We start from the raw sequence: 16391 nt of genomic DNA on the forward strand, positions 1-16391 counted from the left end.
GCTCTTCAAGACTTTCTGTTCTTTATGAATGCATGACTTTCACATATTTGTCTTTTAGCGTGCCCTATGATGGTAAGTCTCGGACGCATAAAATTCATTAAGTGTTGTTTTGATTGTTTTTACACAACTGTGTTTCCTAAACAGAATGTTTTTGAATAATTTATTTGGTGTTAACATTATTTTAAACCGAGATAACTGTGATAATTTACCGTTATGAAGGAATGAACGTTACATTTTCTATTTCATTCTTAAGTAAGGAAAGTAAAATACATCAACCTCATTTCTTCTTTATATTTTATTAGATTTTTTTTGTATGACTCATCTTCTGATAAGTAACAGAATCACTAAAAGTTACTATTACTAGAAAATTAACATTTAAAAAAAAAATAATGATTTATAAATTATACGATAAAAAAACCTCTTACCTTTCGATTATCACACTGCAGCAGAAAAAGAAGATAAAAGTAAAAACGAATAAATCACCTTGTTCACGCTTTCAATCATTAACTCTATTTTAGGGTCGTTTTTAGAGCAAAGTTGTCGATGTACTTTGAAGCTAATAAATGGACATACGAATACCTTTTCGTTATTTACTGTTTATTTGAAAAATAAAATGATTGATTGTGTTTACCTGCGGGATAATTTTGTCTTGGCACGAAAAATAAGAACACTTAATCATTTTAATTTATGTATCATAAAAAGAGAGAGAATTACCAAAGGGAGGGGGCGATCGAAATCCCGAAAATCCAGCAGCACTAGAGACATCTAAAAATCAAAAACAAACATTTCACAAAAACCTTTAAATGGAACCATAAACACCCATCCGGGATAATGAAAATAGTTAAAATATCAAATTTGTCGCCCTGAAATAGCCTTTCTAACAGAAATTCTATCAAATACATAAAGCGAAGCATATATGCGTTGACAAAAAGATAGTTAAAATTACGTTCGATATAGGTAATAACAGAAGGAAACAAATGTTGCTTATGTTATAACAAAGAGATAAAACAAAATGTTGACAGATACTTCTCATTAAAAATGCTTTTTCATTAAAAGGTACTGTTCTATAAATATCAAAGGTAATCTGGATCATACAACTGAATCAGCTACACATTCTGGTAATACACATATTCCAATGACGACGTACACATTCAGGTAATTAATTATATATTCCAATGACCTGTACAATTAGGTACTTTACATATTATCTATCTCAATGAACTACACAATCAGGATTATTAACATAACATCTCTCTAAATGACCAACATATCCAGGTATTTTTTTGTTTTTTTTTGTTTACACATCGTTGTCAATGTAATGTAATTTTATGCGACTGTCATACAAGTGAGAGGTTTAGCTATCTATAAAACCAGGTTTAATACACCATTTTCTATATAAGATAATACCTGTACCCAGTCAGAAGTATGACACTTGTTATCCATTCGTTTGATGTATAACTGAGCTTTTGATTTTGCCATTTGATAAGGGACTTTTCGTTTTGAATTTTCCTCGGCGTTATTCGTTCGGTATTTTTGTGAATTTACTTTTTACATATCATCTATCAAAATACCCAACACATTCAGGTAGTTTAAATATGATTTTACTCAATGTTGTATATCATTTAAGAAATAATACGGAAACAGACAAACAAATATAGAATATTGGTTAAATATAATTGTAACTCACAAACAACTTATTGTGTATGGTATGTTAATCAGAGATGCAAATAATGGTAAAAAAATGTGTTTATAATGTTCGTGACATGTTGTTAAGTATCGGTTAAAACTTTGTATGGTATCAGAAGTCTGCTATCAGCATATCATTAAATGTTATAAAAATAGGATAAATAGTGATATTTTCAAAGTTGGTTTTCACCTAAACAGTATTGTGAGAAATGTATTATGTACAGCAATATAAAATTATATTTTTGCTTTGAAGGTTATACGTAGATCATAACCATAACTCTCATTATTCGCAAAGCTACATAGAGGTACTATTAAGTTAAATGTTGAGTTTAGGAGGTATAAAAATTTACCAAGGCAAACAAATAATGTAAAAGTTCGTTTGTTGTAGTATGAAAAGTATTAAGCATCATTTTACTTTAGTGTGTCTTGTGAATAGATTTGTAAGGCTGTAGTGTTTACCAAAATACTACTATTTTTCAGAAAATAAGTAATCAAACTACTGGATTTATCTTTTCACGAAATCCGAGTACTGACCGAAAAGTCTTATCCCACCTGATTAATTTATCGGTTTGTCTATTGTAATATCTTAGAATATTATGTTGTGCTGTGTATTGGTTATCACAATATAATATGTTTGTGTTGCCATATCATGTTATAACTGTTTTGCAATAAAGAGGTCGTTCGTTCAACATCGATCCCTATGAATTATTTACTATCAAGTGATTACAATGCGTAATTCTTTTTGAAGTGAGATCATCTGAAGGTAAAATTGAAAAGCATATATATTAAGATGTTGACAAAATTATTTTACTAGACTACTCGACCAAAAATATGAGGAACATCACACATAGAAACAACATAAAACTGATTATTCAAGTTGAGTTGAAGTTAAACGGCAATCGAAGAACAGTTAATATACAGTGTGTTGTTAGATGTTGTTTGTCTGCTCGTCCCTTTTCGTTCGTTCATGGTGTTATCTGCCCTAATTCGACTAATTCTGTGTGTGTTGCATTTTAACGTTGAGTCGTTTGTGTTTTCTCTTATTTTTGAGACATTGAGATCAGACGTGGCACGGTACTTGTCTATCCCAAATTCATGTATTTGGTTTTCATGTTATATTTGTTATTCTCGTGGTGTTTTGTCTGATGCTTGGTCCGTTTCTGTGTGTGTTACGTTTCGGTGTTATGTCGTTGTTCTCCTCTTATATTTAATGCGTTTCCCTCGGTTTTAGTTTGTTACCTCGATTTTGTTTTTTGTCCCTGGATTTATGAGTTTTGAACAGCGGTATACTACTGTTGCCTTTATTTACAACTGTCCTTCTTTTTACCCATTGATTCCGTGATTATTTATTTTATTGTCTGGCGTACAAAACGTTAAGCCTAGTATCTATCATGAGCTTTTCTACAACTGATGTTATAACTAATCTGTCTTGTTATGTATTACTGTTTTCGAAATAACTATGGCACTACATTTTAATATAAAACATATAACCAAAAAATGAAACATTTCCATTTTATCTATTTTTTGTAAACAATTCAAATTTTAAAAGATTTTTTATAAATTCTCATTTGTATGCTTGACTTAGTATTAAATCAATTGCATTAAGGACAATTATATAAATATATATAGTTTCATTGATACTTCTGGCACTATAATTGGTGAACTTCGAACAAATACTACAAATCAAACTTCTATACTGCAACGAAAGATTGTTATTAAAACTTCCTTTCATGTATAATTATTTTCTTTTCTAATTTCAATTTAATTGTGCTTTATATTTCACAGACAATACATCTTTCATCATATAGTCATTGTCAGATCAAACAGGCGTTCATCTCCGTTTTAGGTTCTAACTGCCTTGATTCATCAATATATAAGGCAAAATCCTACTGGTATCAACGTTTGGATTCATAAGTAACATCATCATCCACATAGGTTGACCTGACTGCATCATAAGATACATCATAAATGGATTCATTCCTAAAACGAAAAACAAAACAAATATTGATTAAACCCTAGAACAACTGTAGTGGCTTATTGTAAAAAAAAAAAAAGTCGTTTGTCTGGATAAGATTTATGTCTCATTGATGGACACCCGCCTACTACCTTTTAAAATTCATGGTCGGTAAAACAATGTGTAACCTATGCACCTGATATAACTGTTATTTGTCACATTTTCTGTAATTACAAAGCTATATAGCAGGATACGGTGCACACAACAACAGAGATATAACAAAACTATGTTCTTGTTATGTTAATAACAGTTGCAGTGAATAATCACACGACGGGTGCCGCATGTGGAGCAGAATCTGCTTACCCTTCCGTAGCACCTGAGATCACCCCTAGTTTTTTGGTGGGGTTCGTGTTGTTTTTTCTTTAGTTTTCTATGTTGTGTCGTGTGTGCTGTTGTTTGTTTGTCTTTTTCATTTTTAGCCATGGCGTTGTCAGTTTGTTTTAGATTTATGAGTTTGATTGTCCCTTTGGTATCTTTCGTCCCTCTTCTACACAGTATCATTTAAAGTAAAAAATTTGCGTAACAAAATATACAAAGAAAAAAACTTCAGAAATATCTTGATCCATGGTAATATTGGTTTTGTACTTTTATTCAAATTTGTATATTTTCGTCTGGGATAGCTGTTTACACTGTTCTTAGTTGTTCTTGCATGGTTCCAGGTTTATATCGCCGGTTCAACGGTATATTCACTTGAGAATGCTTTTGTATGATAGGTTTATTGTCAATAGCGCAATTCGACCTATATAACTGATATGAATTTAAGCCGTTTATGATGGATAAGAAGTCAATTGTATTAAATCAGAAACTATTGAAATATAAGTCATTTATAACACAATGTTGACTGCTGAACTACTTTTTATGACATCTTTACTTATTATGTATGTTTACTTTGCTCACATATCGTTGTCAATATAATGGAATTGGATGCGACTGTCATAAAAGTGAGAGATTAAGCTAGCTTTAAAGGGAAACTTCGCAAAAAAATCAAAAATTGATATTATGTTCATTCTGTATAAAAATGTTCAAATTCATAGATATTAAAGTTTTATTCCGCTAGATAAGCGATCACCATCGATTTTAAATTTAGAGTATCAATTCTCCGAGATCCGCCATCTTGTCTTCTTTCCCGATGAATAAAAACGATATGTCTATAAACCACAAAGAAACAAAACTACAGTAACCGATGTAGTCGTAATTGCGTGTCGATATCTTGTCAATCGTACGGTTGTTTAATACGACTAACTAACTTGATACGGAAAATATTCTTACTTTTTTTAAATTACCATGGTCTGTTGTTTTTAAACTGTTGATATTGGAATTAGGTGAAAAGTCAAAGTTGAAATCATAAATAAGTGTTCCGTGAAAATTGTTTTCGAAAATCTAATTTGTTCATAATTCTTTAAAGTAATAAACTTTTTTCAAATATATTTTGATCTTCCCTTATCTGATCACCAGCATGGCTAAAGGTATTACTTCCAAAGGTATTGTGAGGGGTGTGAGGTGACACGTCCAGGTATTCAAGCGATTTCCTGTCGGGCTTGCAAGTTCATGCATCGTTTCACTTCTGCAGGTATTGATCAGTGTACACGGCTGATAACTTATAACTTATAACTTTCCATTTTGAACTATCAGATGTATAATATACAACTCTGTCTTACTTGTCATTACTAAACTCATACGCTTGTTTATAAATAACATTTCTGGTGTAAAGAATATAATTCATAATATATAAATAATACCCAAAAAATAAGATTTGATGAAATTAAAATCTATTTAAATATTTTTTCCAAGGGTGAATTTGGGAAAATGTAATATATAGTCATTGTCAATAGTGAAGGAGAGATTGGAACAGACCAGAAATATTGATTTAAAAAAATGTACGCACTTGCCGACGATTCGTTTATACGACTGGATATAAAGTTACGGAACTATAGCGCAATTTAAAATATATACGTGTATACATTGAACATAAGAAAAAAACATATATTTTGAATAAATAGGGGTAAAAGTGTTGTAAATAGACTAGCCAACGTATGCCAACAGTATGTAATCATCGAATGTCGATAGACTACAGTTGTATACCAAAAGAAGAAGAGAACCAATTTGATTTAAATACAGGTCGATGTATAACTTTTGCTTTGGTTCATTGAAGCTGTGGACCTAGGAAAATCACAGATTTATATTTCAATAAGATTGTTCTCAAACAAAGGAAGGAATTCGTCATCACAATTGTTATATATGCCACTGGACGAACACTAATTATCCCCAGGGGATGTGAATATTTTGCTGGGAAACTTTTGAGTATCAAATAGATATAGGAAGATGTGGTGTGAGTGCCAATGAGACAACTCTCCATACAAATAACAATTTAAAAAGTAAACCATTATAGGTTAAAGTACGGCCTTCAACACGGAGCCTTAGCTCACACCGAACAACAAGCTATAAAGGGCCCCAAAATTACTAGTGTAAAACCATTCAAACGGGAAAACCAACGGTCTAATCTATATTAACAAAACGAGAAACGAGAAACACGTATATATTACATAAACAAACGACAACTAAGTTTCAAATTAATTTCGGGATTTATTTTCTTTCTTGGTATTCAATAACCGAAAAAAGAATAAATTACTTGTTCGCTAAATAGGGATATTCTTGTCAGATAAAATAGTTTTAGTTATATTTAAAAAATAGGGAAATATGACATTAAATTGGTTCTGTCTTTTTTTAAACATCGTTAAAACGATGTGTGTCTAAGGTGAACGCCACAAGAACCCTGTAATACTAGTACGAGAGTATAGCATGTAAACATTCCTTCTCAATAATATGGTTGTATTGGAAAACTTTTCATACAGATTGACAACTCATTGTCCGATATGCATGTAATATTTGCCACATGACGCCCATAGTTCTTTCTACCATCATCACCTTATTCCTTGATATTGCTGTAAACATCGATGGTTCACACCCAAACAAAATGGGAGTAATGAACCTTCAGAGCTTCTCCGTGTTATACACTTGTGAAATATATAGACGAAATTTCTGTATTGAAATGAATCTACATCTCACAAACAGGATTTTCAAATAACGATTTTGAGTAATCACCTTACAAACCAATATAAACGTATGGAAAGATATAACCATGAAGGAATTTAGTTTTTGTCAGAACTCATCACTATATCATAAACGTATACGTATATATATGCATACAGTTTCAAATATCAAGAACAAGCGTTCGATGTCGATAGTCTGTTCTCTAACTGTTCAGAGTTAGACATGTCACTTGTTCATTCTTGGAAGCCTTCATATTCCCCGTCTAACGATGGGAACTCTTTCTGATTGTGTTGACTATAAATGCTTGTATGGTAATTCTGTCGTTTATCTGTACAAGCGGTTGCATTTCCTCTCCTTTCCCAACAAACAAACGAACGAAACGCAACTAGTCTGATTTCTCTGGAGCTCATCCTCAATGGCTCTTATACGTCATGAAACTTACATGTATACTAATAATGATTGTTTCATGAACAACGATGTATGAACGAACTATTATAAATTCGTCAATATCTGTAATGCATGACTAAAGTATAACTTTTATTACAACTACTGTATTACTTATTTGGATTAATGACGGCTATCATGTTCAACATTGCACAACTATTATCATAGAATTTAAAAAAAAATCCTCAAAAATCCTCAAAAGATATAATGCCTTAGCTTAGATAATTAGTATTCTTTTCACAAAAAGTTCCGTGTAAATGATTGTCAAATGAATTTAATTATGTAAGAATAAAATGTTAAAAAGAAACTGAAAAAAAATTATGCATGTTGTATGTTGTATTTTTTTGTCAATTAAAAACTTTAAAATTGCAATAGTTTTATTAGCATTTAAACACAGCCAGATTTGAATACAAGTTAAGAAATTCCGGTAAAGTCAATGATATCAAACAGATGTACAATGGTATATCAAATTGGGTAATATTGCATTTAGTTTTTATTAAAGATTAAAACTACTATTTTTTGCTTCATATTTGAATCTTTACGCCAATTGCCGCTAAGAAAGTAATCAAAAATTGTTTCCTTTTATTTTTATACACTTTCGGAATTACGAATCTGAATTTTATTTTCAATTAATTTACACAATTTAATTATTGTATCTTTATTCTCATCGTGTATTTAATCTTAGTGTATTAACATCATGACAGCATATACTCTAATCCTTTCTATTTATCCTTTCCAAATAACAACATTTATACCTGTGTACGCTTGAACTCACACCTGCGGCTAAATAGCTACAAGGTAAACGAATTGACCTCAAGCCGAGAAATATACAGTGACCTTTACAAAATAATATACACACTCTGCTCACACATTAGTTGCATTGAAATGATTATCAAAACAATAACGGTAAATAGAACTGAAACATTTTCAGTTCAATATCAGTAAAAATGTTCAATAAATATTTTATGAAAAAAATCTCAACAATAATTAATTAAATTTATTCAAAAACATTTATTAGAGATAATTTTATAGGAGTTTAATTCAATCAATACAAAACGGTATATATATGCATATTCACTTTCGTTCATTCTTATATTGTGGTTTATAACTTCGACCATTCGTCAGCTGTGCGCTTTTAATTACGTATATTGTCGATAAGCTATAAGAGTTAAACAGATTTTATTTTTTCCCAGAATTCAATAAATCGGGCTAATACGTCACGACCCACTCGAGAATTCAACCAAAAAAGTTACAAATACTTGATTTTCTCCGTTATTAGAAGGAATATAAATTTAAAACTTTGCAAATGTGTTTTTTATGTTAAGATGAACATAATTAGATGATAAGTAAAAAATCGCGGAATTTCCCTTTAAAACCAGATTTAATCCACAATTTTCTACATAAGAAAATGCATGTATCAAGACAGTTGTTATCCATTTCTTTGGTGTGTTTGAGCTTTCTATTTTGTCATTTCATTAGGGGGTTTCCTTTTTTTTAAATTTCCTCGGAGTTCAATAATTTTGCGATTTTACTTTTTAGCATATTCATCAATGAAACAGTGTTAAAAATCGAGTAACCGGTCATATTCAATGAAACCAGGTAAGTACTCCTAGATCGATACTTTGTGTCTTATGTCTTTAAGTGCATACTTTAAATTAATTTGTGTGCATCGTGCCACTCTGAAATAATTAAACAAGTTCCTACTGCTTTGTATAGTTAATGCATATATTGTGATGTTACAGCCCTGTCCAATGTTAATGGTTGATCGCTTACACATAAAATATTTCTCATATGTGTCCAAAATCATCAGCATGTGATTTTTTTTTGTTTTTAGTTTATTGTTGTGTTCTTAAATCAGCTAGTTCGTCTTCATGTTTGAAATACAACTTTTGAGGGAAACGATTCGTGTTGAACTATATTTACTAAATTTCTTGATACAATTTTTCAAATAAGTTTAGGTAGTTGAAACTAGTGAAATTGAAATGGGAACTGTGTCAAAGAGACAATAACCCGACCATATAGCAGACAACAGCCGAAGGCCACCAATGGGTTTTCAATGCAACGAGAAACTCCCGCACCCGGGAAGTCCTTCAGCTGGCCCCTTTTAGGCATTTTAAGGATGTACTTAGGTGAGATTAGGTAAAAATTAAGAAATTAAGAAATTAAAATTGATACTATAAGCTGGTAGAGCATTAATTAAGGATAAAGTTAAGCTAAAAATATTGATAGGTCATGGACCTCCTTCTCGAGATATTTGAGATTTAAAATATGGCGGGAAAAGGCTGAATAGGACTTTTACCTTATATTTGCATTGGTATTATTTGGGTCTCAAAACATGCACAATAAAAGAAAGAAAATCAAGAATCTTCTAAAATTTGGATAAATTACCTATCATGAGCTATTAAGTCTTATATGAAAAAATAAAGGGGTGTTATGGGGCAAAATATTTTACATTGTATTGTATGGAAAAACACCAAGGAGTCCGAAAATTTGACACAAATTCCAAAACCTCACCTAAGTACATCCTTAAGAAAACAAAACAACAAAAGAGTTTGTGATTTTTATGACACGTGTATTATTTTACATAGACAATAAACCTTTCATAGTATAGTCATGGTCAAATCAAATCAAACGTTGAATTTGAAATCAGCGTTTGGATTTATAAGTACCCACATTATCCAAAATAGATGTATTCATAAGATACATCATTAATGGACTCATATCTAAAACTAAATACAAAATTTACTCTGTAAAACCTAGACCATCTGTATAGTTCTTTCTTTTAAGCAACGTCTGTCTTGATATTTTACAGCATTCTTATGTAGCTATCACATTGAAATACACTCCACCTACTACCTTCTAAAAGATCAAGTTCTTTTTATTCCATCCTTGTTAGGATTATCTGCCATCAATTCCCAATATCCTCTAAGACAACATATATAAGCAAACCGAAATGTTTCAAATTCACATACACTCAAAAGGAAGAGTAGGCAAATGTGAATTATAAGTGTCCAGGAGCCTCTTGCCTTTGTTAGTCTTAGATGATTTTTTTTTTTTATTTCTTGTGTATAATTCGGAGTTTAGTATGACGTCCATTATCACTGAACTAGTATACTGTTTGTTTATAGGCCAGCTGAAACTCGGCCGGGAGTTTCTCGCTGCATTGAAGACCCACAGGTGGCCTTCGACTGTTGTCTGTTCTATAGACGAGTTGTTGTCTCTTTGACACATTCCCCATTTCCATTCTCAATTTTATCTCTATCTGATAATCTTAAAAGTTTTCGAATACTAATTGTTTATCCTAAAAACTTTGATCTCTCAAAAATGTATGCGTGTGTCGTCAATTAGATTAACAGTTGACTGTTGATAATCCATTGTATATTTATGGCGTATTATAAAGATAATAGTAATGCGTTCTTTCATAAATTAATTTCACAGTTATCGAGAGTTATAATATCTCAACTAGTCCTCAATTGATGTCAAAATAACGTAAGTAAAACACCAAACATACTGATATTTTGTTGACCTCTGTCAATCTAATTTGTATCGTCACTTTAGAAATGGTATATGTGTAGAATATGTCAAATTTTACAGTAAATGAGAGATTAGAAATGTTTATGAGATCAACAACGCCTGAAGAATTTGTTAAATACCATATTTGTCAATGCAACAGGCAGGCCATGCAATTTTCTTGATTTATTAAATCTTCATCTTTGCGTATTAACCACCAGTTAACCTCTTTTAGAAGATAACTTACACGAGTTGGTTGACCGTAATGTTATATACGTTTCACATATGATATCGGATATGTTCCTTATGTCGTAACTACAATCCCGTTCCCTTTTCACAAATGTGACCTACCGAATTAGACTATTTACCGGGTTTGTAATAAAATGAGCTACATGACAGGTGCCACATGTAAAGCAGGATCTGCCTACCAGGAGCACCTGAGATCAACCCCAGTTTTGGGTGGGGTTCGTGTTGCTTAGTCTTTAGTTTTGTATGTTGTGTCTTATATACTATTATTTGTATGTTTCTGTTTATTTTTTTCAGCCATGGCATTGTTAATTTATTTTTTATCAATGAGTTTGACTTTCCCTCTGATATATTTTGCCTCTCTTTTACAAAACAACAAAGCAAAGCTTGTCCGTTGCATTTTACATCAAACGAAAACAAAACTTCTCCAAAAAAAGATAACAAAGCCCGATTCGTACCACGCCCAGTTTTATATCACGGCTTGTTTTATACCACGCCCAGATTTATACCAACGCCCAGTTTTATATCACGCATTGCATGAAAAATCTTACCTGTTTGTTGCTGTGGCGTATTTCTTGCTCTAATCATACTCATCAGTTTAGCTTGTTGTGCAGCTGTCATGGAATTGGCAGGTGAATTCTGGGTAAATTGACCAACTACATTGTCGCTTATTGCAATAACTAAAACCACGAGAAGTATTTTGCTTCCAATCATTGTTTCTATTAAAACAAAATGACTATTCACATGTTAAAAGTAAAAAAGTATTTACAACAACATCATACTCCCACGTCCATAAAATCCGACAAAATCAGACTCTCGACTACAAACAGTATATCAAACAACGGAGCGAATTAGAACTGTCATATTCCTGACTTAGTATAGTCACTTTTCGAAGAAGACGTTCAATCTAGTTTAATAGTTAGCTAAACCTCCCCCTCGAATGACAGTTCTCTTTAATTTTTTCATAGCTTTTTTTTAGCTTTGTTTATGTTGATATACGAAACATTACTTGAACTGTTAAGATTTTGCATGTATTGTTAAATAATTTCATTGTATATTACATTTACGTATACAAGGCTGTATAATAGAATAATCTTGTGGTGAAATACGATCAGAAACTGAAATATTATTGACAAATAGGAAAATTCCAAATTTTCAAAAGAAACACGTGTATTCTATTAGCTTTGTAAATAAGTTAAAGCACCTTTATAATCTGTTTGAATTTAAAGTGTTTCAGAAGAAAGTTGTAAGAAATCGCGATGGTTCTTATAGAAAACGAAATATATTAATTATATGAACTTGGCACACTTATCGTAAATGATACAAAGATTGATATTCGGTCGACCTTAATACACATTAATATCACAATGACTGAGAGCTATTTCATGTAAGCTTTCTATTTGCAATTAATTACTGTCAAAATAAAATAAGTGAAATAACTTTAACTTTAACATCATACGAATATAGTTTTTGTTCTCAACTCTTTATTTCTTGTTATGTTTGTAAATATCAAGCTGACTTTTGGTAGTACATTGTTCATTTAGTAAGTTGCCGATCAAGGTATTTTGTTTTATTGACGGAATTAGATTCGGAAAAGTAAACCAAAGATGTACTTGTTACGATCGGTTTTTATTGTAATACCTGTCACCTCAAACACAGTGGAGAAAAATAAGTTGACCTAAAAATATTCCATTTGACAATCGTTGTATTGATGGTTCGGACAATTATATCAATTTTGCATTAAAAACAATATGAACCGGAAATATTCCTAGTTAAATAATTTCACCATCGTTTTTGAGGCAACCACAGTGACCAAAAAGTTAATTTTACCTATTTCATCAATTTTAGCTCAATATATATGGATTCTGTATTATTTATAGGTATATCAGGGGCGGGTCCAGGTAAGGGCGTAATGCCCTTTAAAAAAAAAAAAAAAAAAAAAAAAAAAAAAAAAAAAAAACTATCGTTATAATCTGCTAGTATTGTATTGAATGATGGCAATTTATCATATTCATTAATTAAACACATACTCTGATTTCTTTTTATACGGATTCCCCAATTTGATGGGTCATCATCAACCGTAAAATTTCGTTTCTCGGAGTCCGGCGTGTTCGACTCTGCGATTAGTATCCATTGTTGTTGATGTGATAAAGAATTCGCAAAGATAATCATATGTGTCGTTCAACGAAACCCGAACTTAATCAAAAATAGAGGGATTACTTCATAATTTGATGCTAAATTGTTGAAAATCAGGAGCTTCTGAGCTTCCCCATGGACCCTCAACCGTAATCACGCCTCTCGTTCATAAAATCCTGGCCTGGGTATTGAAATGTTAAGTTACTCCTTATACCCTTGAGTTTAGAATTTCTCGTTATTGGTCTACTGCTGTTAAGATCCATCCAATCATTTTAATATACCATAGACAATTAATGAAGAAAACTCGGCAGAAAAAATGTCACACCCTGACACTTTAACTATAAAATATACATGCTCCAAGTCAGGAACCGTTACATTAGTGCAATTCTCTTTTATTTTATGTTTTTAAGCCAAAAAAGGTCCAAAAAAATTTTCGCCTCGCTTCGCTCGGCGAAATATTTTATTCTACGCCAACCCTTTCAAATATCCTGGACACGCCCCTGTATATAGACAAGTGTCTGTCGTTTCGTTGATGATGATAGATATACTAAGCACTATGACCAACCGGTGTCTTATTAATTAAAATTACGGTAATTATACATTTACTTTTTAAATTGTTATTTGTATGGAGAGTTGTCTCATTGGCACTCACACCACAACTTCCTATATCTATTTAAGAAAAATATTGTCTTTGAGATTTTGAGAGAATCCTTAAGTAGTGGAAAAGAGGAAAAGGTCGACAAACGCATTTCTAAGAAACGGAATATCATTTTTAAACAAAAAATACAAGAAGGTTTTTTTATAATAAGTTTTATCATATACTGGTATAACCACCTATATATGTCTTTGATTGTATTGGATGTTGTATAACTTATAGCGAAAACTTATATAATTGTCTAAGGATTAAATGAATCACTTTAAAGGGCGTAATATGTTCTGAATTATTGTTTAATTGTCTGGCAAAATTGTGTGCAAAAAGAACATCTCCTTATAGCTTTTCAAACATTGATCTCAAATCGTCCTACAAGTCATAAAAGGTTGCATTCTTTATGATCAAAGTCATTTTATCCAAGCTGCTATAAATCCAATAAATTTTTTCTGATAACGTTTGTGGTTCAAGTGTTTAAAAATTATCATATGTTTGTCAAAGGGTCAAAGTTAATGTTTTATTAAAAAATTTATGAAAATTAAAGCAGCCAAATCGATTTTAGTCAAGGTGTTTGGTACCATATTTAGTGGAATATATATAAATATAAGTTGATTGCTGTATGTGATATAACAAATTAGGAGAAAACTACTTACATTGTTTAATTCAAACTCCAGCAGCTCAGTTCTCTGTATATTTCTGAAAATGTCCAAAAATTTATTAACAATGATAAATATTGTGCGTTTCCTTCTACCAAAGAAATTTATCAAATTTGAAATATGACAAAAAAGACGGATACGGCTGTAATTAAAAAATAAATGATTAATTGTTGTTTACCTGAAATTTATTGTTCGCTGTGACTTGTAATCATTTGAAGGTCCTTAAACACGCATGCAAACGACCCTTACAATTAAGCATGACTTTTTCATGATTTGTTTTACGCTCATTGTTGTATTAGTCGTGCAGAATGTGAACATACTTGACAGCATGAATTTGATGCATATTTCATATCATACTATAATAAATGGAAAGATCAAAATAATTTTTCAAAAAGGAAACGGCTGTTCAATGCAATGAGGCATATGAATTACCTGAAAGACAAACAGATTTTCGCTTTTTTGATAACGAATGTTTCAAATGGAAACAATCTTTAGCTTAAAGAAAATTTTGAAACGGTAACAAAGTAGATTGTTTTGTATTGATAAATGTAAACATTACATACCGTCTAAACGGTAGTATATTAAATATTATACACGGGAGAACGTCTAAAATCCTCTTTAGAAAAACTTATGGTCCTTTTGAAAAAGATAGGTGGGAGAAGAAATCTATTTTGCAATAAAATGTCAGATTTTTTAAAACGCTGTCCTCTTTTTAACGATTCTGGCTGATGAGGAAAACTCCAAAGTAGAGGGAGAATCATTATTCGACCCCTGAAATAGTATAACAATGTAAAGCCTTTCAAAATAAATTTGATTTTTTTTAACATTGTCATAAAGCAGGAAGTTTGGATAGCCATTAAATCAGGTTCAATCCTTTTTTTCTTAAATAGTTATCAAAGGTACCAGGATAAAATGTCCTGTACCAAATCAGAAATATGACAGTTGTAATCAAATGTTCGTTTCAATGTGTGCTGGTGTTTGTTTTTGTTGCACTTCGGTGTTTCTGTTGTTCCTTTGTTTTCCTCTTATGAATGATGTGTTTCCCACGATTTTCGTTTGTTACTCGGATTTATTTTCTTTCAATCGATTTACGACTTTTAAACACCAGTATACTGCTGTTGCACTTATTCATGGCTTTATGAAAGAGTCTGATATATTCTAGGCATTTTGTACGGAAAGGTCACCTTTGATGATCTTTGATGTTACTATATATAGCTATGTTTTTATAACCATGTTGAAATTGACTTTTTTTAAATTAAAATATACATTAGGAAAGACCTAACGAAAAACAAATAGTTTGCTGTTACAAAATGATAGAAATTATTATAAATTAAGGAATGTATCTCCATCATGCAAAGCTCTGATTCCTTTCACGGATTTGGCTATATATTTTGACCTTTTGGATCATAGCTCTTCATCTTTTTTATAAGCTTTGGATTTCAAATGTTTTGGCCACGAGCATCACTGAAGAGACATGTATTGTCGAAATGCGCATCTGGTGCAAGAAATTTGGTACAGTTAATTTTATTGCAAACATTTGCATCTTTGTAAAATACCACTACTGGTTTGGATTTTAAATCACCCAGGGTATCAATAGCTTAGTGGTCAGTGCTTCTGATTGGCATGGTTTGGAAATATCTAACCTCAAATTCCAAGTTCAAAACTTAAGAAGGTAAAATTGAAACACCCTCAGGCAATTTCAACCCTTACTAGCTGAAATTGTCTTCTTGTTTATGTTCTTTTTTGTTCTTATAGATTTCAACGTTTCTATGCATTTATACGTCCCTGGCTTTTAAATATTTGGCTTTGAGCGTTCCGCGTTATGATTAATTTAGAAAGACGATTTCGACGCATGTAATTTGTGTTATATGTATTTGATAGCATAATATCTTTTTGTGTAAAGCCATAGTTATTTATTCGTGACAAAATCTCGAAATCGTGTCTTTTTTAATCAGGTTTTTATTTTACAAAATAACAAAGGTTTGAATAGGATTGATAG

At 31.4% G+C, this 16391-nt stretch overlaps 1 long non-coding RNA gene across 1 annotated transcript; it reads right to left on the bottom strand.

Annotated features, from left to right (window-relative positions):
* Positions 1–3440: 3440 nt before the first annotated feature.
* Positions 3441–14526, bottom strand: LOC143056021 (uncharacterized). The gene is made up of 3 exons (XR_012972209.1): positions 14390–14526; positions 11503–11670; positions 3441–3666 (listed from the first exon to the last, which is right to left on the bottom strand). It is a non-coding gene; the product is annotated as an uncharacterized LOC143056021 (long non-coding RNA).
* Between the last annotated feature and the right edge of the window lie 1865 nt (positions 14527–16391).

This window comes from Mytilus galloprovincialis, chromosome 13 (assembly GCF_965363235.1).
Source record: "Mytilus galloprovincialis chromosome 13, xbMytGall1.hap1.1, whole genome shotgun sequence".
NCBI lineage: Eukaryota > Metazoa > Mollusca > Bivalvia > Mytilida > Mytilidae > Mytilus > Mytilus galloprovincialis.